The sequence below is a fragment of the Anser anser genome (assembly GCF_964211835.1).
Source record: "Anser anser genome assembly, chromosome: 8".
NCBI lineage: Eukaryota > Metazoa > Chordata > Aves > Anseriformes > Anatidae > Anser > Anser anser.
Window position 1 is genome coordinate 24712119 of NC_139728.1, and position 25459 is coordinate 24737577.

General features: G+C 37.5%; 1 protein-coding gene and 1 long non-coding RNA gene across 6 annotated transcripts in view; one reads left to right on the plus strand and one right to left on the minus strand.

Moving 5' to 3' along the window:
* The window catches only part of LOC310903394 (BEN domain-containing protein 5), a 932737-nt gene that overhangs the window by 461332 nt on the left and 445946 nt on the right, over positions 1–25459 (minus strand). The window lies entirely within an intron of this gene.
* LOC310903372 overlaps positions 19691–25459 on the plus strand; it is a 35429-nt gene continuing 29660 nt past the window's right edge. Inside the window, exons 1-3 of one of the 3 annotated variants that reach the window (XR_014587487.1) lie at positions 19691–21727; positions 21830–21929; positions 23985–24590. This is a non-coding gene — a long non-coding RNA (uncharacterized lncRNA). Of the gene's footprint in view, positions 21728–21829; positions 21930–23984; positions 25453–25459 lie in introns of those variants that run through there. The other 2 variants (XR_014587488.1, XR_014587489.1) reach the window with 2 other exon arrangements.

Here is a 25459-nt window from a genome sequence, read left to right on the forward strand (position 1 = left end):
TAATGTGAGAAACAATAGGAACAATGTAATTATTTCTATGTAATTGTTGGGATGGGAACGCCTCTTTGTAAATAAAGCCTCTACAAAGAATGACAGGGATGAAGTGACTTTGCTGTTCTGAATAGGAGTTTCAAATAACAGCTTGTAAAAGCATTCCCTCATTTTCACCCCAAAGTTCTGTAAGTCCATCATGCACGTTTAGAGTAAGAAATATTAACATTTTTCAGGTTGTTATAATAAGAAGAAATACTAGGAAAGTTAAGAAATACTAGATCTCAGTAAAATAAAAGAGCTAGAACAAAACTAATTGTAATTTGTGGAGCTAGAGAAATACCTTAAGGGAAATCATATAAATTGACAATTTGTGCTCTGCTAAAAGTAGGATTCCAGCATTACTGTGCCATCTATGGTGTCTCAAACATTAAATGTGCAAGAGAACTTTCTCTTTATAGACAAGTTTTGAAAATGGCATTCTGTCAAGTCACAGTGTATGAGGTCCATCTCACTTATCTTTAAAGGATAGGCATAAAAGCTAAGCTGGTCAGCTAGGCTTCTTTTAAAAGGAGAGAAACAGGTACCTCTAAAGGACAATTAATCTTATCTATCGTAAACACCAAGCTCAAGATGGAATAAATTGCCCTGTAGATGTGCTTTTCTTTCTCCATCTGTTACTGAGGAAATCTGGACAACAAGCATGGATTCGATGCCTAACTCTAAATGATAAAGTTATGTGAGAAGAATTCTTCCCAATAAGACCACAGACTAGCATGTTCTCCTTGAGTCACAGATATATTTGAAAAATAAAGAGCAGACTTGGCTAAGGAAAGCAATGGAGAATTGCAACCCTATAGCATAAGACAGAGAGTCAGTAGCATAGGCGATAGCTGAAAGGAATGAAACCAGCTCTCCATCCCAATGCTGTCCATGCAGTTCTCTACTGCCTGTAGTGCTACTTCTCACTGTTCACCTTAATCTGGTTGCTTTGGGATTAAAATATGAAAGCAACTAAAGGAGAGTAGTTTTATTAAATAGCTGCAGCAGCGGATGGCTTTGAGCTACCTCCTGTTACTCTGAAAGATATGATGCCAATAAATCTAGTAATGAGCAACGGTAACAACATGCTCGGTATTAGTACTGGTCTTGGCCTGTTTCCTTGTCCTGTGAGAATGATGAATGATTGTCATGCCTCACACGAGAATCATAAATAGCCTGGTATCAGAAAACAAATTCAGTGCTTATGGGGCGCCAGTGCCAGTGAAAGCATTTGCTGGGAGCACGCCAGTGAGCGCTGGCTTGCTTGTGAAAACCACTGAGTTTTCTTTTCTCACACCAGCCCTTTTCGTAAAAAGGCCTTTGGAGTTTTATGTCCATATCAGTACGAAAACAGTGAGAGAGGCAGTGCCTGCTTTTAGTTGGAGAGAAGGTTACCGCATTTCTGTAAATTATTTTCTGAGGCTGTTGCTGTAGCAGTGAGAGAATAAAGATTAATAACAAAAAAAGTCTCTATTTACTCTGAAATCCCCCTGAAATCATAGATTGGAGATTGCATAGAAATAGCAGATAGAACTGAAGAGTTGTACAGTATTAAGACTAGAAAAAGAAACAAGATTGCAGTAAAGAGTCTGGGCCAAACTTATCAATCTAGACAGGGTCACATTCTTTAATAAGCAGACACAATAAAATAAACAATACAGGTGGCAACTCATGTTCAGTTATCTAGATACAATTGTATTTGTAGAGATCAATTTTGGAATCAAAACATCTCTCCTGACAATATTAAGTAAATATTCGATGTCAGGACATATTCACTCTCAATTAAAGAGGTTCACATCAGCCTGAATCCAGCAAATTAAAGTAGGCAATGGCAGACAGTTAGACTGGTTCCAGTTTCTGCAGATAAATGAGTAAATGGTCATATATGCATATCTTTGTCAACTTTTTTATTTCTGTAAGAAGTACATTTTATGACCAACAAATTAAAATAATAGCTAATAAGGTTTTGAAAATGCTGACCTGGCCTAGAGGCCTATGTCTTTATAAGGTGACCTGGACCTTTATTAAGCAAGATTTCAGTTAGGCATTATTTAAATATTAGTCCTAATTGCTAAAAATATCTAGTGTCCAAAATACCATGAAAATATTGAGAGATCAAATCTCATTATACATGTCCAGAAGGAAAAAAAACACACTCAGAAATTACAAATATCAATTGTTGAAGAATCTAACTCTATGGAGAGCCAACATAGTCATTATTTACCAAATAATGAAATAAAATAAATAAAATAAAATAAAATAAAATAAAATAAAATAAAATAAAATAAAATAAAATAAAATAATAAAATAGAGAAACAGTATTTCTGAAATGAATGTGTCTGGATATATAACTAGTGCTGGACAGGCTATTACTGCAGATTGCCAACCCTACCACAGCTCTGTCAATACGTCTTAGTTTTATCAGCTGGGGACGTCATGTGAGAAGACACCCACAGTGGAACAGTGAGTATGAGCCAGTGTCGTGATTTCCTGGTATTTACATTATGGAAATAGAAATAACACTTGGCTACAAAACTCCTCACTCCAGAATTCCTACAACTTCAAGCCAAGTCTTCCAAACATGAATGGTTAGTAAAAGAGATAGATGTTGTGTTTCTAACACACACCCTAGAGCATCTCTAATTCTGATTTTCCTATAGAAAGTACAGCCCATACTCACTCTCTACTCTAGCTACCCTGAATTAAACTATACTGAAAATTTCTGGGCTTCTTGGAGCCCATGGACAGACTATCCAATCAGACAGCATTTGGAGCCAAATTTTCTGCTGGCTTAACACCATTAGTGTTGGTGGAGTTGTGCCAGCAGAGAATTTGGCCCTTGAACTTGGAGTCGGTTTTCTAAAACCTATCCATTCCTAAGCAACCACAGAATGCACTGCTGAGGGCACACAGAGAGAAAAGCAAATAAGAAGCATTTTTTTTTCAAATCTGTGTGAGTACTTTTGGTCTGCCACCAAAAAATAAATAGCGCCTTCAGCTTTCCACCATCTGCAGCACCTGTAATTGCACAGTTTGGACTCCAAAAGGGCCTGCAGGCTGAAACTGGTTTTGCTTTAGGTTTTCAGATCTTATAAATCTTCCATCTCTTGTGATGTAATGGAGATTTTGTAAGATCTTTTCCAGGTTTAACTGTCACAGTATATGTACAATTCATTGCACTCACTTTAATCCAAACACCATCTCTAATATTTTCTGCCTATCTTTTTTATACCGTTTGTTAGTGATCAGAAAAGATTTTTCCACTGTATTCTTTTCCCCTACTGTTCCTTTTTTTTTGCCTGCTGGCAATAATTATAAGTTGTGCAGGACACAAAAAAGCGGATATTAAATAGACTGTATATTATTAAAGATACTGTCATAGGCTTCAGTCCTGAACCAGCAGTCTGAGTAATACGTATTTGCCTTTGGCACATAAACATAGTCATTATTCCTGACAAAACAGAAAAAAGGGGTGAAAGAATTGTAGCTATTTAGTAATAATTTAAGGTTTTCATTTATTTCCTTGCAATGCAGTAATGTACATGCATCTGTGTAATTGTTTTTCCTATGCATTCTAGTTGAAATGCATCCTATTTCCTAGATTCATGACAATGAAACATTTATACCCTATATTCTGGGATTAATTTATATTGCTTGTTTCATATTATATTATTAATATTAACACGCCACTCCTCCCCTTTAATTGTCCTTTTCTCTTCATAATAATAGCTACTATGAAACAATCCAATTTGCTGGAAATTCTGCACAAAATTTTCAGTCTTATCCCAATCCAAGGATGTTGGGCCAACTCTTCAGGTGTTATAGCATTAGCAGATTTATACCAGCTGAAGGTCTCATATCTCATTTCAAACTGTGTTTAACTTCAGCTACCAGGCTCTTGGTGTAATTTGTCAACTTGATTGCTTGCATATGTGAAGTTGTGATATTCTTTCTTTTTCCCCATGTTGGCTGAAGATACGTGTGTACATAATATATATAGGAAGTTTAATTCCATAAAGATCTCTTATCCAATGCACAGTGAAAGCACCATATTTATTGGCATCATGCCATATTTGCAACTTATTGCTTTGTTTTTATAAATGTTGGCTGATCACTATTGAATACAATTCTGACTGGAATCAAATTAATTTTTGACTTGTATTTAATGTCATCTTCCAGCTCAGCTTTACTTTTTATACAGTGTGAAAAAGAACCTCTGATGAAGTTCTGCTGGAAGAGCAGGATTAAACTAAATCAAAATGGGCAAAAATTCTGACTGCTGAGCTTTGGACTCCAGAGATACTCTTAGATAAAATATCTCTAATCAACTTAATGCCACATCAGTTGAAGAAAGATCTCGTGTCATGTTCTGAGGGTGAGAGATCAGAGTATTCTGAATTTGTATATAGGTAATACACAGGCTTGGATACGGGTTTCATTTCTGTCAGATCCAGGAAATGGAATTCTCTTCTTAGGCATACAAAGCACCAGATAATACTGTCATAGTACCTTGCTTCTAGGTAGTATTTATCCTCAAATGATCTGAAAATACATTACATACAGTGAACTGCACAGCAGTTCTGTAAAGCATAAAGATATGAGTTGATTATCAGACAGAAATAATACTCCAGATGTTATAAATATTTCTTTACCTGCTGCATTAAGTTCTGGTCACTGTTCCTCAAACAGCATTAACTGCTTGAAGCAGATGAAACAAGTCTTGTGGACATAAGGCTGTATATCAGCAGAGCATATATCAAAGACTGAGGCTTCCTAATTTAGAGGGGAAGAAAAAAAGATACAGAAAAACAGTAGTGGTAAAAAAGGATGAAGTTGACTGCCATTTACCATTACTAAATGGTGAGAGACAAGGGCAATTCTATGAAACAGGAGGGCTGAACATTTAGAATATTAAATGCATAATTCTTATATTATGCACAGGTAATCTCTGAAATACACTAGAACAAGTCATTAAGAGGAAAAGGCAGTGTGATTCAAGGATTAGTTGATTTCTATACATCTAATGAGAATATTCAAGTTTACCTTTGGGTAGAAAGAAGAGAGGAATTAGCTCATGCTTTAAGTAAGACTTTAACCATTTTCTGATATTTGTAGGAAGAAATTTGGCTATAGTTATGTTATTCCATAACTGCCTGCTATCTCTGCCACTGTCACTGATGTGTTTATTACAGTTCATTACTGGTTACAGGACGAAGGAAGCCATTGATCTGATTTGGTGTGGTTACTGTGTTACAAATGAGCAAAGCAAGGTAAGAGCGATATACCCAAGATGACAGAGAAAATCAGCTACACATCTGGGAGCAGATCCCAGGAGTCTGTCTCTCAGGTCCAATAGTCAGAAGTTGACACTAGCTGGTCCTCAGTTCTGTAAATAAAGGAGCACAGGTCTCTTTTACAGAGGAAAATGCACATTACCTTTTGGAAGGATGAGACATTGATTATCTGAATATGTATATATGCTCTTGATTTAACATTCTGCTTGTTAGAGTTCAATTTTAGAAACAAGATACTGAAGTAAGTATTGAAACAACTTAGTATCACAACTGCTTTTCAGACAAAGCTGTGCTAGCAATGTTTTAGGCTCATTCAGTAAAACCTGCTGTTAAAACCACACCTTGTTCTTGCATTGCACACTGAGAGCTGCCTTCTGCAACTTCTGCACATGCTGTTGTTGCTTCCTATCCTGGGATAGAAACTGCCCTTGCTTGTCTGGTGGCTCCACCTACTCCTCCTTTCTTTGACTCTTAAAATTTCTTCCCCCAAGTCCACAATGAAAAGAGAGAAAGAGAACAGTCATCTTAGCTTCTTGCCCCAGGCCCCAGTCTTTATATTGCCAAGGCCTCTAAAATAACTCCCTGATGCTACACAATCTCTAAATCTATAAATTAAAGAAGCAAATAATACTAATTTATTTTAAATGTGTAGAAATTGAGAAGAGAAGAGAAGAGAAGAGAAGAGAAGAGAAGAGAAGAGAAGAGAAGAGAAGAGAAGAGAAGAGAAGAGAAGAGAAGAGAAGAGAAGAGAAGAGAAGAGAAGAGAAGAGAAGAGAAGAGTTCAGTTGGAAGAGAACCTTCAAGGATCATCAAGTCCAACTGCCTGACCACTTGAGGGCTAACCAAAAGTTAAAGTAGATTATTGAGGGCATTATCCAAATGCCTCTTGAACTCTGAGAGTTTTAGACAGGTGGTTGATGTCACCCCCTAGGAATCCTGTTCCAGTGGTCCTCACAGTGAAGAAATTGTTCCTAATGTCCAGTCTGACCCACCCCTGGTGCAGCTCTGCATCGTTCCCTCATGTCCTGCCATCGGTTCCCAGGGAGAAGAGACCAGCAGCTCTCTCTGCACTTCCCCTCATCTGTGAGCTGCAGAGCAATGAGGCTGTCACGCAGCCCCCTTTTCTCCAGACTGGACAACCCAAGTGTCCTCAGCCTCTCCTGACAGGACATGCCTTTCAGCCTTTTACCAGCTTTATTACCCTCCTCTGAACACTTCCTTAACATCCTTTTTTTATATTACGGAGCCCAGAACTGTACACAATATTTAAGATGAAGCCGTGAAAACACTAAATACAGTGGGAGAATCACCTCTTTTGATTGGCTAGTTATGCTGTATTTAATGCATCCCCAAAGGTGGTTTGCCCTCGGCTGCCAGGGCACACTGCTGATTCATGCTGAGCCTATTGCTGACCTGCACCCTATTTGTTATTAGCAAATATTAATTTTCTAGAATATAAGCTAATAACCCTTCTGATTTCTATTCTGCATTCACACATGATAACTAGCCATGAAATAATCAGTAGCTTGTTCTTTTGCCTAGGATGGACAGAGATTCAGATCAAGTCCATGATTTCTAGATAGCACTGGATTCTCAAGCTGTTCAAGTTTCTGCCAAGAAGTAATGAGGGAATAAATATGTACAGGTACACAACAAATGAATTTTCTCTTTAAAATGTGTTAAGAGTAAATCAGGACACATTTCATTCATCTCACACCTTTCAGCATATTAGAAGAGTCACTGCTGTACTTTACCACGTTCAAATAACCTCTGGTGCTGTTAGCAATACTCTCCCAATCTAAAGCATCTACTTTAATTTCTGATCAACATCAAGAAGGAATGCTTCTCCCCTTAATAGCTGAGTTTGACTTGAAGATAAACTTCATTATCAACCTCATAGTCTCTCATACTGTATCTTTCACTATTTCACTATATTTCACTTGGTAAATTATTCTCTTTTAGTACCACGGAGGTCACTGTTACGGGTTCAGACAAGAGTGAAAGCAGAATGAAACTCCAAGACTACAAGTGCAGACTAGTAAGATGTTAAAATGGAATGGCAAATAAATTCTGATATTTAACAGGATAATGAATAGAATGACTTCTTAAGCATTGTATATATATATATATATATATATATATATATCGTTCACTGACAAGCTCTTCATTGTCCAAAGTCTACTGGTTATCTTGGATAAAGATTCTGAGAAAGCAAGCATACTTATCTTTCTAAATGTTGTCCTGTATATACAAATAAATAAATGAATAAATAAATAAATTTCCTTTTGAGCATGTTTATGCAAAACCCGAGATATTTTTTTCAACTATCATTGCTAAAGCCTGTGTTTAAATAAGCAATCCAAGCTGTGTGTGGAAATTCATTGCATATCTGTTTGGTCTGAAGACAAACTGATACGTTCAATCTACCTGTGACATTAATATTTCCAGACTATTTAAACAAAGCTTGACAAAATACTTGGAGTAGTTAGTGAGAAATACTGCAGGTACTTTTCAGTTCCAGCATCTGCCATGTACTCTTTTCTCAAATGTATGAGAAGATATGTACTATCTACACCTTCCATATGGATAGATTACAAAAGGATTTGGGGCAATAATATGCAAGGAACCCACTATTTTTCCCAATGAGCAGAGAGGCTGAGATATCTCATCCATGTATACAGCTCCTGCAAAGCCAGACTAAGATTGATGCGGAGAGATTTGTACTTCCATTGCCGGTTCTGTACCTGACTTTGTACAGTCTTTAGTCTCTAAAAGGCTGTCAAGTGTTTATTTTTTCTTAGCTCGGCATTCATGCACGCACATACATGCATGAGCACTCACTCTCACCCATCCTTCCATTTTGGGTATACATTGAAAAGACACACCCCCCCCCAAAAAAAAAAAAAAAAGGAAAACATACTGAAATAACTTAATTTATGTTGCTCCTAAAATGGTTTTAGTCATCAGGATGTAGGCTGCTGTTTACATTAGATGACTGTCCCTTGGGTAAAGAGCTACCTAAAGGAAGGGAACTTTGGGGAGAACTGCTTTTCCTGTACAAATTTCCTTTGCTTATGAATTCTCAACTCCCAGGCATCACAGCTCATACACCATTGAAAGGGAGAAGAAAAAAGACAATTAGAAGACAAAGCATGCCTCAGTGTGAGAGAAGAACAGGAAAGTGCAGGCACCTTTCTGTTAATCCTGTACTTGCATAGCAGCTTCCTCATGACGCTGGGGCTCTTTGGTGGCCAAGCCCATTTAGTGCCGGCTCAGCTTGGCACAGCAAAGCAAGAGTCAGTCTTTAGTAAATACAGGTGCAGCTGAGTGAAATGACTACAGAAGCCCCAGTGCTGCCAGTTTGTTCGGTTTCACTGTAACATTTATCATTCTTCTGTTTATTCTGTTTCATGTTCTGGCTATTTCTAGCTCCTACATAACCCAGAGAGGCCCTTTGGAGGCCCTAAGGAAGCCCTGCCCGGTGGTGGAGACTGGAGCAACTATTGAGGTGACGAGCTCAGAAGGTGGAAGCTCAGATAATCTCTCAGATAACTCAGATAACTTTATTCTTGCATATTTGCTGCTGGGTGCTGTTGGAGCCAGAGGCTAGAACACACAGACCTGTGGTCTCCCCCCAAATGGATGTTATTTCATTATTCACTATGGATGCTAATATTTGGCCAGACACATAGAAGGAAGAGAACCAGGCTAAAAGCATCTCACAGTATCCAGGAGTTTATCACAGAGTCTTCATATGCAGTGCTGTATAAATCACTCTAATCACAGCACCTTTAGTATACATGTTAAGAAAGAGACAGTCACATACATCTAAACATTGAAGGAAGTATTCACCCATGCCCCACCTAGTAATACCGTGCACCTGTCTATTGCATAAGTATGTGCTATGTACATGGTGACATCAGCATTAGAGAGCCAAGGGAGCATTACTGATGCCCACGTATTTTTTTGAAAAGAAATCAAGCCTTTAAATAGCAATATTGAACTGTTCTTATTTAGTCATATCTATAAGGTTTTACTCATGCATTGCTTAGTATTAACATACTGTGTTTATCTCTGAGTACCAAACTTCTTTCTGTCCAAAAAAATGATACTGAAAATGCATAAAAGCAACATACTGTGAATAAACAGCTTATCTTGGGGGAGAAAGATAAAATTCACAATACTAAAAATGGGGAAAACCTTCTTCGCTGTTGAATTTACCATTTATAGATTAATCTGTCCATTGTGCTTCTATGAAAAGCTTTTCTGGCATTCCACTCAGAAAAACAAAATCTACATTTAAATGAATGTAAGAGTGTACTACAGCAGGAGCCTGTCAGACTGTTTTATACCTCATTGCTATAATGTAATGTTATTGATGCAACCTAGATTATGTTTGAGAAATGAGATCATGCAAATTCTCTCCCATATATCAACCAATGTGGCACAAAGTATTAGGCTACAACATTATGTAGTTCTGAAACTATTATATGACCTCAAAGTTCCCTAAAAGGCTTCAAATTGGCACAGACTAAGAATTTGCTAAGGGTATGTTTTCAAAGGGAATAGCTGTTGCTTGTTTATGGCTTAAACATTGTACTATGCCAGTAATAAAATACCAGTGATGCATGCAAATGGAAAATTGCGCTGCTTTTTGTGGTAAAAAGGTTAATTCCTTTGGAAGAAACCAAGTCCCTGGATAGAAAGCATCTCAGCCACCTGACTAACATACAGAAATTTCAGTACAGTCTTATTGTATACAAGGGCTAGGAAAATCTAATAATATCCTGTTTTTTTTTTTTCCCTAAGATTCAGCAGGTAAAAGCTCTGATTGAATTTCATCTTGATTTCATTAAATATTCATAAAGGCCAATTAGAAGGGCAGCTAAGTAGGCCACAAGGCCCCCTTCCATCATTCTGTCAAAGGCAGTCCATCAGACAGTCCTGTTTGCATTAGGGCCTGGTAGTCAATATCTTCATTCAATCTTTATGTAGTATCCCTCTAAATCACTGCTCCATCCCACTTTACGGCTTTTATGGACAGACAAGGGGGGAAAAAATCTAATAATTCTGAAGGCAAGATGCTTACTCGGTAGAAAGCAAAATGCAAATGAGAAAAAACATCCTCAATCAAATGATGGAATGAAAATCTTTTCTTTAATGAGCAATGACATTGGTAGAGCACTGATTACATTGAAGAAAAACTGTTTAAAATTCATAATCAATCAAGCAAGTTTATTTTAACCTTTCATGACTAAAACGCTGGGTTACAGTTTAATTTATTGATGGTGCTTATCTCTCCCTCCAACCACTAATTTTAAAATTACAACCCATATAGAATATGCTGAGTTGAGTCACAAAAATATATACTGATGTTTATATTCAAAGAAACCTATTAGCTCTGCCTGTTTCCCTTTAAAGATTCAGTGGCTTTTCTATACACGCCATGTTACATATATTTGCAGTTTATGCAGCAGAAACGCATTAACTCCACTGGTGCCTGGCTGGACTGAAGTATCATGGCAGTTTTCATTTCCAAGTCTCTTTGTCAGACTGAACTGAGCAAATATGCTTCTCTGTGGACGAGCATAATAAAATGCTTCATCATGCCACTAACTACCCACACGTAGCAATGGGGCTCAGAGGGTACTTTCTTGCTTGGAACGTGATTGCCATGCAATTTTAAAATGTGGCAGATAGGCTTTTCATGTGAGATTTCAACTTTTTTCTATATCAGATGCCATGAAAAGAAAACACATTTCCTCTACTATTGTTGACTCTCTTCCCAGAAGAGCTTAAGGAATGCTGTGGGTTATAGAGAAGAAAGAAGACTGGCTTATAACCTACTTGAATCAGTTGCCTGTACTTGAACTGCTGCGACCACCAAAATGTCTTCTCAATATGTTTTGAAAAGACTTTCAAACTCTCTCTTCCATTTCCTGAATGTAATGATGTAATTTTTAACCTCACATAGTGTATAGAAATGTAAGTTTCATCACTATGTACTTAAAAGGACTATATTGTAAATTCCAGAGATGAAATGGAAACCCACTGATTTCTAAGGGCTTTCAGCTGATTTCTTGTTAGATGGGCCTTATATGTTTACTTCATCATACTCCCCTGTGGTAGGTTGGAGTTCAGTACAGAAGACTCTGTGGGTACTTTCCTGTACAGCAAGTATGTGTTTCCTTCCCACAGTATTACTCAATTGTTTGGTTACACAAGTTTCACCTAATCCTTAATTAATATTTTCCTCTCTCTCTCTCTCTTTCTTTTTTTTTTCTTTTTCACCAAGTGTTTAATTAGTACCTACCTACTTCTTTTAATGACGAAGAAACTGAATGATGAATATCACTGGGAGTCATTAGCAAATGTGGGACATCATTGTATGTCTTTATTATACATCTTCACCCGGGGACACCCGATGGTCTGAAAAGGGATGCCATGAAAATGAATATATTTTGGAATAGTCCTCCTTTGTTCTCTCTGTAATATATTAGATTATTAAAGTCTACTTTCTGTATTTTTTATGTTCATAAAATTTAGTTCACTTGATTTTTAACAGAGACCAGAACAGTTGTTCCTACCCAGCTATCTATCCTTTTCAGTACATATACAGTTCCATTGCAGCTGCATCTGAATCCCTGGGCAATTCTGGTTTCACAGTTATTTAAGAGGTTGAAAAATATTGTCATCCCATTTAACACGCACTGTGAGCTACTGAGAGACAAAGATTGTCTTTTTGGTCTGTGTCTGTACTGCACCTAATCCCACTTGTTTATGTCAGGCAAGAAGCATGAGAGGGAACATAATACCAGCCAAATAGTTAGGGCTGCCTGGAGGACAAAGCAAAATGTGACTTCCAGTTGTTGCAACAAGGCTGGTGTATGCTCTGCGGTGCACCCCAGATCTCCTCTTCCCTCACGGGGCACATCCCTGTGCACGTCCAAGGAGGCATCCTGGACACATCCTGGCTTGGTGTCTGGGCAAGTGCTGGTGCAGTCCCCTCTGTTCTGCTGGTATCTCCAGTTAATCCACCAGTAATTACTGTATCTATCTGCCTTAACAAAATGTCTTGATTTGTAAGTAAAACACACATGAAAAAAATAAAAAAATAAAAAAAGGCTGCAACAGCTGCAGCATGTCAGACAAAGGGAAGATGTTTATCATTTTATTTGGTCTACAAGGAGTTTGATATGCCCTCTGTAGGCCATTAGAATGACAGAGTATTTAAAACATTTGGGTATCATTTTAACTGAGTATACATTTTCTGTTTGGTCTCTGTTCCCTTTCCTAAATCTTGGTCCAGCTTCTGTAGCAGTTAATTTGAAAAACAAGAACAAACCACAGAGAAGCTACTTGAAACAGACTTCTTTAAGATTATCTACTCTATTGCTTATTCCTAAACATAAACCACTGGCATTAACCATAAACCATCCTAATCACCATTGGCACTACATTTCTCCTGCTTTCTTAAACTGTGAACAGAGAAAATCCCAGACCTGTAAAAAGCAAGAAAATGTCCAATAGCTCAGTTTGCAGCTTGTATTCGAATAATTATTTAAAGACTTCATCCGGAAAAATGTAGAGCTTAAGTAAACTACTTCTTCCCACTCCTCCCCATCCAGGTTAAGAAGAACTAAGTCATATATTTACTTCTCACTTGTATTTGCCATGACAGGAAAAAAATCCCCAACATGTTGCTGGAAACAAAACAAAACAAAAAAGTTGCAAACAAGGCAGAATGCTTTTGCTGCTACACACACCCTCATGAGCATGCATATTTTGGTACTGTGTTTAGTCTCTGCATCCCAAGAAGGACACAGCAGAATGAGAGAAGGTACAGAGAAAGGCTAGAAATGAATTATGAATAGCTGCCTGATGAGGAGACTGTGAAATTGCTGGGACTTTACCACTTGGAGAAGAGAAGGCTGTGAGATGTGATTGTGGTTTACAAAATCCTGGAGGTAGTGGGTAAGAGTGATTCAGAATAACAGAGCTGTTACTCACCATATCTTACAATTAAAACCAGGTGCCACCATTCTTGCCTAAAGTAATGGATCAGTGGCTTAAAACAGATAAAAGTATTTTTTTAAACATCAGGCACTGAGCTTCTGAAATTTGTGGCCACAGGGGGCTATCTACGCATTGGCAAGTTCAAAAAGAGATTAGAAAACTCAGGAATAACAGATCCACAAATAGATCCTAAAGGGAATAGGCAGGGATGTGTTTTCTAATGTCCCTAATCCAGTGCTCATGGCTGCTGAGGGGTTGGGAGGGGAAGGGACTGCAGACAGTGGTCAGGCTCATCCACTGTCATTAGACAGCATCTCCTGCTGCCACTGAAGGAGAGGGCACAGTTAGACCATGTTCTGATTCAGTAGGGAATTTCTGATGTTTTTATATTACTCTGAAACAGTAAATATGCTGCGAAAGATATGCAGATTGCCCTTTTACATGGAGAAGGGGAAAGGGAAGCTCATGCCCTACAAAAGCCACCTCTTATTGCTGAACACCAGCTTTAACAGTGAACCACTGAATAATATTTGTTTTATAAACCATGCTCTCATCATCTTGGGTTGGATGAACTCACAAGTGCCCAACAACCACAGCCAAACTGAAACTGCAAGTCATTTTCCCTTCCAGAGTACACGGTGTTGTAGTAACAATTCTAGTTCATCAAGAAAAGAAAAATGTGGCTTTTTATTTGTATAAAGAGAGCTATTCATATGGTAAAGCTATTCCTAGTCCCATACAGAAGAAATCTGTTCAGGAGCAGGCCTCAATGATTTTTGGTAGCTTTCAGATGTGGTTGCTGATCTAAATGTCAAGAAGAATCAAAAGAATCTGTGGATTTTTTTTTCCTTCTTTTTAGGAACACGTTCTTCTGCCCATATTTTTACATTTTTTTTACATTTTTGTCTGGATACATGATTACTTCCAAGAGGCAACCTAGATAAACCAAGAGAGAAATAGGAATGTTTCACTTTATCCCCTAAGAGCGAATGTAATCATGTTCCCTTGCTGATTTGTGTTTGGAAATCACCATTCTAATCCAATAGTTTAATTTTATTATACCCTTCAGTCTAACAGACCAGGCAGAGAATGTGTAATCACAAACAAAGGGCCAAATCCTGCTTGCCATACTAATGGGAGTAGTCCCACTGATTATAATGGGACTACACGCAAGCCTTATCCTTAACTAATATGAAAAAAGATAAACGTACTCAGACTCTAGGGTAGGTTTTTTCTTTGGGCTTTTCTTCAGGCATATTATTGAGTTTCTCAAACACAGTCTAAAGTAGTGGTTAAAGTAAAACCGAGGTGAAAAAAAAACCTTCTTCATTAGAAAGTGTAGACATGATATTTAGCTTATGCTGAGATAAAAAGGTTGAAATGCTGCTAGCTATTTGGAAGCTAGTATTTACATACATCTACTTGAAGTGTTTAAATATATTTCAGCATCCTTTCACAAAGACACCTATGTGAACCTTTTTGTTCTTTAACAGGACTTGTAAATCAGAGTGATTGGGGGGAAGGATAGAGGGGAAGTGGATAGCAGGCATCAGACCCTTCATTACTTATTCTATTTCCTTACACCTCACCTGTGAAGGGGTGCTCAGCCCAAGCTGAAGTCACACAAGAGTATTACTCACACAAAACAAAGTACCGGGGGAAATCACCCAGTTTGCTCGGCTTCCAAATCCATATTTGCCTAATATTCTCCAACATTCTTGGTTAAGGCTTCAATGTAAAGGATGACCAAGTTAAAAGCATATCTGAGACTTATAAAGAAATCAGGAAACAGACTTGCAGAGAGATGTGTTAAATTGACACAAAAAATAAATCCTGGAAAAGTGAGCGTAGCTGTGCTACCTGTGCAGTATACACATACCCACTGCAAGGCTATTAGTAACTTACTTTAAAATAATCGAATTATAAAACTTTTTAGTCCTTTAGCATTACAATGTGTATTTATTTTACTTGAGCAATCTCTTTATCCAGTTCTCTGATATAGTATACTACAAACCAAATACAGCCTTCAAACCATCATACTTATACATTATAAGGTCATATGTGCCCATTTTGCTTTTCATTCTTGACTAGATGTTATTTACACAGAACATCTTTCCTTGAACTCATAAAAATGTCTAACTGATCATGTTTCTGATATACAAGGGTCAGTCAATATAAAAGATGCAGAATAAATTGATGACCAAAAACTTGACTTCCAAGCCATCATCAGCAGTGTAATAAAAATGATTCAAACACTTAGCATGAGTCATCCTGGCAATTTGATGGGATCATTGTTTCCCAAAAAGGAAGTCCATACAGAAGCTTCTGTGCTACTAACTACAGCAGACCGGTTTTGTAACAGTAAAGAAATATAAACTTACAAAGTCCCACGGCTTATCAGAAATCAAGTCTTACCCAAACAACACCACTCCTTAAATATCCATGCCACTCCATTCATTTTCCTAAGAAAGCCTAGGGACACATACAGCGTGAACACACCTCACAAATTGGAAAAAAAAAAAAAAAAAAAAAGTCTATTTCAGAAAACATAAGTATTTTCCAAAATCAAGGTCTCTTTCCAGGAAATATTCTGACAACAACTCCCTCTCTTTTACACTGCTGTAGATCCACTCATCCCAAGATTAGTTTAAGGAGGAAACACTTTCTTTTGTAATTGAATTGATACACCTTATTTAGGAGTTAAGTCACCCTAAGCAATGTGTACCACTAAGCAGGAGAGACAGACACCTCCAGAAAGCATTTGAGCTAACCTAAGATCAAATTCAATATGGAAGTGTCTTTTTCTTTACTGATTACTGAGAAAGCCCCAGATCAAGCTCCTAGCTTGGAGCGAATCTCAGAAAAATGCTGAAACAGGATCACTTAGGGCTGAAGACATTTACAGAGGGAGACCAATACCTTGACCCAAAGCAGAAAAGCCAGTAGGTGTCACAGCTCACTAACACCATGGACTCCCATTCTGCACCAATACTTGTTCTGTAACAAAAGCCAAAGCATGCAAAGGACTTCACCCATGAATGTGTAAGACTAAAGCAAACAAACAAACAAACGAAAAACACATAAGCTCAATTTCCTTCTCCCAGTCCCAAATGATAACAATACAGGGAGGCCTCTCATTTAGCCATTTCCATACATACTTTTTCATCTGGGAATGACAAACTGGAAAATATATTATGCAGTACAATGACCCCAGTGTTGTGTTGGTGATGTGAACAAGATGAGCCCAAGTACAGTTTTCCATAACGGGGTTTCTCATTAACCAGCCACTTATATTAAGGAAAGTGGGCTTTGTGGCATACATTTGCTGTTCAAACACAACAAAACACACAGTGTCAATTCAATTCAATTCAGAAGACAATCTACAAAACTGGTTACCACTTTTCCGGTTCTCAAACCAAGATACTGAGATTAATAACATTTTTTCCCCAAAGTGATCTGTTGCTTCCCAGGACGCATACTTTAAAACAAACAGAAACAAAAAATAAAAACCATCACCCTCCAAGCAAAACAAAAAAAAACAAAAACCTACTTAAATAACATCTTCAGCTTATAGTAGGTATCTGACCCTTCCTGTCTTTCTAGTAGTAAGATACAGTGCATCAATGGAAAGTGAGGGGATGAAGTAGGGGTAGAGGGTGAGCCAAGGAGTTCAAGCTTCAGATCAGCTCTTGCAGAGGAAGACTGGATGGCGTAGATGGTGCTAGTGCTTTTCCAGCTTTGCTCCACACACATCTAACACCTCTGCAGGGGAAAATGTGTCACAAAATATCTTTTTATGGCTCTGATTTTATATTTTTCTACCCTTCTCCAGTGTTTTATAGGGACAAGCAGTCTCCTTGCAGGACATCAGAAAACAGTCAAAACAGCTTTATTCTGAGCACACTTAAAAAGCAATTTGGGAGATCAAGAGGCAGGCAACAATCACAGACAGAAAACGTAGGTGCCACAGAACTATAATAATGGTAAATAACAGCTATAGCAAATTTAGAGACTATTTTGATTAGTCTGCCAGAGGTAGAAGTAATGTTGAGTGACCAGCAACAGATTGATTTTTCTCTGTAAGCTAATGCTGTTCAGTGTCTGAATTGTAGTTATTACTCTACTATTATCTGAGAGCCAAAAATCTACTCAAGAATTTCCTTCCTCATGCACAGAACATGAAATCTAGGAGTAAGAACTCAGGACTGAATTAATCTAAATATAAATAGTTATTGCATGTTGGTGAGAGATACAAACATTTTCCTCCAACTGGAGCTACTCATACTTCCAGTTGTTAATATCTGAATCAAAAAGTCTGAATTTCAGCTGTCATATAAAGCAAGGACAAGGACTCATGGTTAGCTACAATGTGGTATACCAGGGCAAGCATGCCAGATTTCTATTATCATGGTGAGATTCTGCGACTACATTAAGCCAAGTTGCCTGACAGCTATGAAAAAGACAGCTTCATCCACTTTTATCAGAACACTGACCTTTTCAAGAAATAATGGGATATATCCTGCTATCGTTTCTCACATGAAGCTCCTGTTGAGGTCAATAGGAATTTGGCGTCAAAATGTGAAATCAGTACTTGGCCCATAATGTTTAGTGCTGCATAACAGGCTATTGGGAAAGGATCCAATGTTAAGCATCAGTTCTCATTAATTACACTGCAGATTCCATTTCTAAAGACTTTCTATCATTTATTGTGCAAATTAAATACTGAGAGCCAGATCCTCAGCTGATGTAGACCATAATACCCACGATGAAGTCAAAGAAATAAGGTCAATAAAGATCAGTCAATGAACTCAATACAGCTAAGTAAAATTACACCACAGAGAATCTGGCCCAATGAATAATTCTCTTGTCTAATACACATTGCAGATTTTTTATCTGCAGTGACTGATCTTTGCTGCATATCCTGTGCCTCTTCACGTGTGGAAGGTCAGAAGATGAAACTGGTGGAAACCCTGTGTGAAGAATATACAATAGAAAGCTGTAGCATGAATAAACCCACTTTTGAACTGCAATACAGCATTGTGCTCTAGTAGAATAAATAATGTCCTCTACTGAATTTAGTGAAGGTTTGGATTTTTGTCATTATGAAGCAATATTGTAATTTGCTATCGTAAGAGCTTCTACTTACAATTCAGAATAAAGGTGATAATCACTTTTGTACCTTGCCTACTTGCTGTGATGAATTTTACAGTTCTTTGTATTATGTCTCAAAGGAAATAGCTTATATGTTTATTTTATGATGAAGTCACTGTTAAGTATGTAGCTTTCTCTCCTCTTGTCTGAATCTGAATTACCCAGTCTGGACTTGTGACTGATCCTCATTTCTAAGAAAATATATCTCAAATACCTTGTAGTTTATGAGCACACTATCATTTCTGGAAATCAAAAGCCTCTACACAGACATTCATTGAACCAGATAATATCATTTAGAGAATAGTTTTAGTTCAGTCATAGAACTCATTTTACCAAGCCAAAAGTACTCTTATTTTTGACAATAATAATTCATTGTACCATAATGTACTAACAAGAAAACAGGACTCTGTTACACTAAGCATTGCTCAATTGCAAACCAAGCCGACAATCCCTTCCCAGAAAAATGGTAATCCAATAAAGTCCATTCACAACTTCTACCATACTCCTCAGAGCAAAGAGTACTCCTCCATCCAAGCATGATGCAGAAGTCAAAGTTGTAATCAATGCAAACACACTTGGTAATACTATATGGTAACAAGTCATTCTGTGTGTGCGTGTGTAATTTGAGCAGTAGCATTTGCAGTAAATCATTACAACCTCAGTATTTATTTTGTAAACTGAAAGATGGAGATGAATCTGACGTGTCAGACCATCCAGCATGCTGACACATCCAGTGAAGCACTAGATGGAGCACTTACTGCTGTGTCTGGAAAAGGTCCCCAGAAAAACCAACTCCATTACCCTCCTCCCTATTTGTAATATACTTTCAACTTATGTTTGAAAGCCATCAAAATATGAAATGATCTTAAATATGGAAGCTGCATGACAACATTTCAATTAAAAAGCCTTTAGGAAAAGGTCGTGGAGAGCATCTATAATATATTTCAAAAGGTCTTGGAAAGGAGGGTACAATATGGGTCACATCACAATTATGGCAAATTGGGTAAAAGAGAGTTTCCTGAGACTGCTCCAAGCAGAATAAAAGTGATTGAGAAAGTCACAATATGACAGATATTAATAACTACTACCTATCATAATGTCTGATATAGTATCTTTTATCTCAAAGGATCCCAAAGCGCTTTGTAAAACTCTGCATGGAATAATTTCTTTTATCACTACCATGTTTCCATATTTCTCAGAAAGCAGTGCACTGATGAACTCTACACAGTAGCACAGCATGAAATTTTTCATAATCCCAGACAGTAAAGAATACCTTTCCTATTTGAAATTTAGGCAGGAAAAAAGTGTATTTGTGTCTAAGTTCTAGCTAACATAGTACATTTTCAATAGCAAATATCCCAAAGTGCTGATGTACCTCTGCCCAAAACCAAGAACATCTAGCACCGCTGTGCACTTTGTAACAACTTATTTAAGATCAGTTCAGAAGAGGAGCATTAATTACTGAATCACCAGGAATATGGCCTTTGAGATCCATGGGCAATACTGAGGTTTCCTATCAAAGTACTCCCTCAGATTAAGATAATATGATTTATCAGACTTGCAAAGATTCCAGCCCTGATAACATGGCAAATCACATGCTCCTACAGTCTTTCACCAGAGAGAGATACAAAATATTAAAAAAAAAAACAAACAAACAAAAAAAAACCTCTTGAAATCTTCCTAATACCTTAAAATCTGGGTAAGATGAACTATTTTAAATTACATAATGTGTTTAAGAAAGAAAAAAGAAAGAAAGAAAGAAAGAATAAACAAGGAAATACATGGATTACTGAAGAGATATTTTTAGGGGTGTGGCTCTAATGGGCTTATCAATATTAGTCAAAACTATCCTAAAAAAACTACAACACAACAGGATCTAAACAAAGCCCTATCACCAAGTATAAAATATCTCCACTTAGAACCTGGTTCACACTGCCATATTCCTGCCTATTTGTCCTATTTGTCCTAACCTCTGTGCTAATTCTTAAAAAAAAAAAAAAAAAATCAATACAAAAAGTTAATCCTTTCCTATGCCCACAAGGCTGTGAGGAAGCACGCTTTGTGTCAGAAGCATGCAAAGTGATAGGAAAAGAGCTTCCTTCCACAAAACTTGTCTCTTGTGTCTTCGGAGGTGTTTGATTTCTGTGACTAAGGATTTAATCTGTGTTTTTTTTTTTTTTCCCATGCCTGTGAAGGCTGAAGGAGTAATTATTTTGTAAAAGGACAGACTAAGTAAATGATTTATCTACGAAGAAAAGTAAATACAACTGCATTTGTAACCCTTAACATCTCCCTTTTTCCAGGTCCTGCAACTGAAAATACACTGCTTTTTGCAGAGATTTTCATAGCTTTGATGATTATAAGACAAATATCCACTTAGTTTTTCAAAGTCAGAATAGTTTAAGGTCTTTAAAAATCAGTGAAACTCCTTTTACTGCATTCAAAAAGCCTCACACCAGACTACAGTTTTCCAAAACATGAAACCCTTCCTTATTTACACAAATTTGTCTAGATCATATCTCTTTGTTGAATTTCCCCCCTATACGCTCCAGACTTCGCGATCAGGTTGATATGTTTTAGTAGGCTGTGTAGGTAAGAGAACATTGCAATATTATGGGTACTACCAATAACCACTCGTATCTTTTCTATTATTTCCTAGAAATCATCTAAAATCTGCATGTGGAGATTTCCTCCCTCCCCAGCCCACCACACGCCCACGTGTGCCTGCACACGCACATAAGCACACACACACACACAAAGGACTATTTTGTACTGACATTCAGCTGCCAGCTCATTTTATCCTGGTCTTTATAAAATAATATCCCAAGTAGCCTATTAGCTTTAAGGTCAAAATCTTTGTCTATTTTCTAAATCTGTTCTCTTCTCTCCCCCCCCTCCCACTTCCTTTCCTTTCATTACCCTTTCCTATCAATTATCTCATCCTTGCCTGCTGCCCATCTGAGCAAGCCAGCAGGACCCCCTCAGTGCCCGCCAGATTGTCTCATTCAGCTAGCTCTCAGGTTGCTGCTGATTGCCGTCTTTATTCATTACCAAAACACTTGCTACATGGTGCTTGGGCCCTGGCAACCAAACTCTAAATCCTGCCAGTGAGAACGTAATTACTAGTACACCACAAACAGAGAATGGAGTCTGCTGTGAGTTGTTAGAAGCAGCCGTGAGATAGACCCGGGCTATTTTCCTGCAACTGTAGCTGACTACTTACTTGTCACTTGGTATGTACTAATGACTGGCTTTCTTATTTGTTTATTTATTTTTTTGTAAAAATCTGACAAAAATATAGCTCTAAACAAACTCACAGATGTGTCAATTTACAGGTGGGGAATACAAAATACGGTGTAAGAGGAATTTTACCTAGGCTTTCATCTACAGATTTATGAAGTGGCTGCAGCCATCAGCGCTACTTGAATGCAGAAGGTATCCTCAGAGCCTTTTCTGATCCATGGGAGTCTATGTACAGGGACAAGGTTAATTTTCCTTAACTGTTTGCTGAGCCAAAACAGTTACTAGACAGTCTGTGTTAGGCAGCCCAAGTCTTCCAAGTCATGGTTTGCCTTCCTGAATCCGTTAAACGTTACTTCCAAATGATCTTGGACCTCGTTCTCTCATTGTATGCAAATTGCAAGAGGCCTCTGCTCTTGTTTAGTCCTCTGTATTTACTGCTCTTCCCTTTAAATACTTGTTTCAAAATTTTACTCTTTCACTAGGGAACCAAAGCTGACCAGTTTTGTTATTTCTCAAACATATTTACTAGGCGAAGATCTGTCTGAGATCAGCTGAAAAGTTCTGTGTGTCTTTTGCATCTGCTTTTCAAATCCTTAATCTTTAAAGTGCTCACAAACAAGGCAAATGCCTTAATGCTAAGCAGTCTCTAGCAGATTTGAAAGTGAAATTCAAGTGGCATTTATCTCCCCATCAACGGGAAGGATTTATCCTATTACCTATCACTGCCATTGACAAGTATTGGTCCTGTAAATCTTCAACATGTAAAGGGAACCAGACCCATCTAAAACTTTTTGTATAAAAATATCACCTTTGATCCAAGTAATACAGAACTGTATGAGAACAGTTATAGTGAGAATACTGTATATCACAAGGGAAATAATTGATATATTGAAAGAAAGACAAACAGATTAAAAAAAAAAAAAAGGAAAAAGGAAAAAATCTTTCATACCACAGAGTTAAAAAGACCTTGCCCCTGGATTTGTTTGCAGTGCTTTGCTTAAGGTTTAATTCTATTGATTACACATTCCATTTTCCAAAGTGCCATTTGCCTGAAGGAGCAGGTGGTGTTTGCTGTTTCCATTTAACTGATATATTAGCCATGTGGTGCACTGCATCAGTGGGCAGTATTAATCAATTTACGGCAAGATGACAGAGAGAATCACTCACAGCAAAATTGCAAGGGGGAAAAAAAGGACAAAAGCAGGAAAATAATGACCACTAATGGGGAACTTGAAAACATGAAAAAAAAAATCTGTGCTTTTAATTCTTCTCTTTCACAACAAATGAAATTGGAAGAATTTCAGAACAGCCAGTGTTAGAAAGGAGACAAATATCACTAAGTCCACTGCAGGACTTTCTGTAAGCGCTTTGCTGTTTGGCATTATGGGATGCGTACACAGTCAAAGATCTCAGATACTTGCTGAGAAACTTACATTTCCTTTCCTTAAATGAAAGCAAAATGCATCATACAAAATCAAAGTTGGTTCAGATCTTTTCTTGGAAGAACAGTTCAGTTTCTATACGCGAGAACTAATTTTGTATAAAGCTATTATCTACATTATTTAAAAAACATTTTGAGTTTATGATTCTAGTATGAAGATTTCCATGACAGTGAGGTGGTTGTGTTTCAAATCATCTGGTTCCTTCCATTCATAAGATTTCATTTCCAAAATTTGACCAAGCTGTATGTTGTTCTGTAATTATTAGTCTTCAAAAAAATATATCTTGATTTAAATGCAGTGAGAAAACAGAGAAAGATACAGACAGAGGAGGGCAGATGACTTCCTATCTGTTTGCAGTCAGGAAATGCATACCTTCAGAGATTACAGAAAATATACCAGTTTAACTAAATAGTTTCACAGTCCATATTGCTTTCTCAGCCACAAAGCAGTGGAAATTAAGAATTGGCAGAGGAGTTTTAGGCTCCCCAACGATGTCTCTATCAGCAACTCAGAAGGCCTTGCTCTCTTCAGCCTTCCAGCGGGGCTGGCGTCTCACAGATACGTAACAAAATTGCAAACCCACATATTAAATATCAAGCACCAACAATACCAATGTTTTTTGGAAGACAAAAATGTAGAAATGCCTCCAATAATACAGCAAATGCATTGCAAATAAATGCTTCCTGTAACACAGCAAATGCATTGCAAACAATCAGAGGGAACAAAAGAACAGACAGGATATTTATGTCAGGATGTCAGTACTAATTCTTTTTGTTTGTTTTGTTTTGGTTTGGTTTGTTTTCAGCATCTAATTATATTTTAAGGACTGGACGGAGGTTTGATGACCTGTTTAGTCCCAAGATTCTATCACACCTCTCAGATGTGTAAAAGTAAAAAGAAAACCTGTCCTGGGGAAAGAAAAAGCAGAGAAATCATTGTAATTCTAGCAGGCCAGATGAACTGGGAGAAGACTGAACACAGATGTAATCCTCCTGCCACACCAGGTGAGGAGTGCAAGAAGTTCTTATGGAGCAGTGAGAGACAAGCAGCGAGTGGGACGCAGCTAAAGGAGAGGCCAACAGATGAGCAGAATATTTCTCCATTCAGCCTCTGCAATGGACACTGGACATAAGTCCCAGGAGCCACACTGGAGAAAAGTGGAAAACTGTGCACTCCTGTACTTAACCTGGTCTCCAAGAGGTTTGATCTGAACTTTCATTGTGAATGCCTGGTCATATCCATCTAGCATAACACCTATGTTCTATGAATGGCTTATAAAAGCAGGGAAGTTTGAAAGAAATATAGACTTACTGAATCCAGTAATAGCAGTAAAGGCAATTTAGAAATTTCAAGATTGGAACAAGAGTATTAAAACCCAAGAACTCAGCAAATCTACCCTTGGCAACACAAGGTAAAATGTCTGATTCACATTGTTTTGTTACAGAAAGGAGATAAATTCAACAGTTTCCACTGAAATATGGGTTAAAACTGTAAGGAATGTGAGCCCTTGTAAAAGGGAAGACACCACTTAGGAAAACTGTCAGATGTTCCTGAGGGGCATGTTATATATCTCCTTTGTCTCCTTACACACAGTGTCTCCCCGAAGCTGACTTATCCCTGAGTATTGGCATGCATTTGATTGTTTAATATTCTATCCTTCCTTAATATTGTAAAGTACCACAAGACACTGAAACTATGCTTCATAAATTAACAAACAATAATAAAACACTGCTTGAGGAACCTGTTTAAATGATATAATATTAGCATGAATCATACCTTTAATGAGAACCAAGGAAACATTTGACAACGGAGTATGATATGGCATAATTCAATAAAATAAAGTTATAACAGCTCTCAGTAGCACCAAATCATTAAATAAATTAAGCAAACTTTTCAATTAGACACAGCTTCCTTGGATTTAATAGACTTGCTAATAGTTTGCTTTTGTATATTTTGTGGTTTTTCTTCTTTGCATCTCTGGACAGAGAAAGGGTTTGAACATCTGAACAAATTCACAGGGCGTAACTGAAGATGGTAAGAATGTGAAAAGCAGAACTGGGAACATCACTTTAAGACATTAAGTGAAATTATACATGGGCTAATTTACAGGCTAGGGACTTTTAAGGGAATTTTCTTTTATCCTCATGTGCTACTTCATAGCAAAACATTATCAGGAAACCCTTTCAAAAAATCATGCCAGCATAGGAATTGTCACAATTAATGAATCTCATGGACCAATATTCTCCATTGTTCTTTCCTTAAAAAAAAATGTCTTAACAG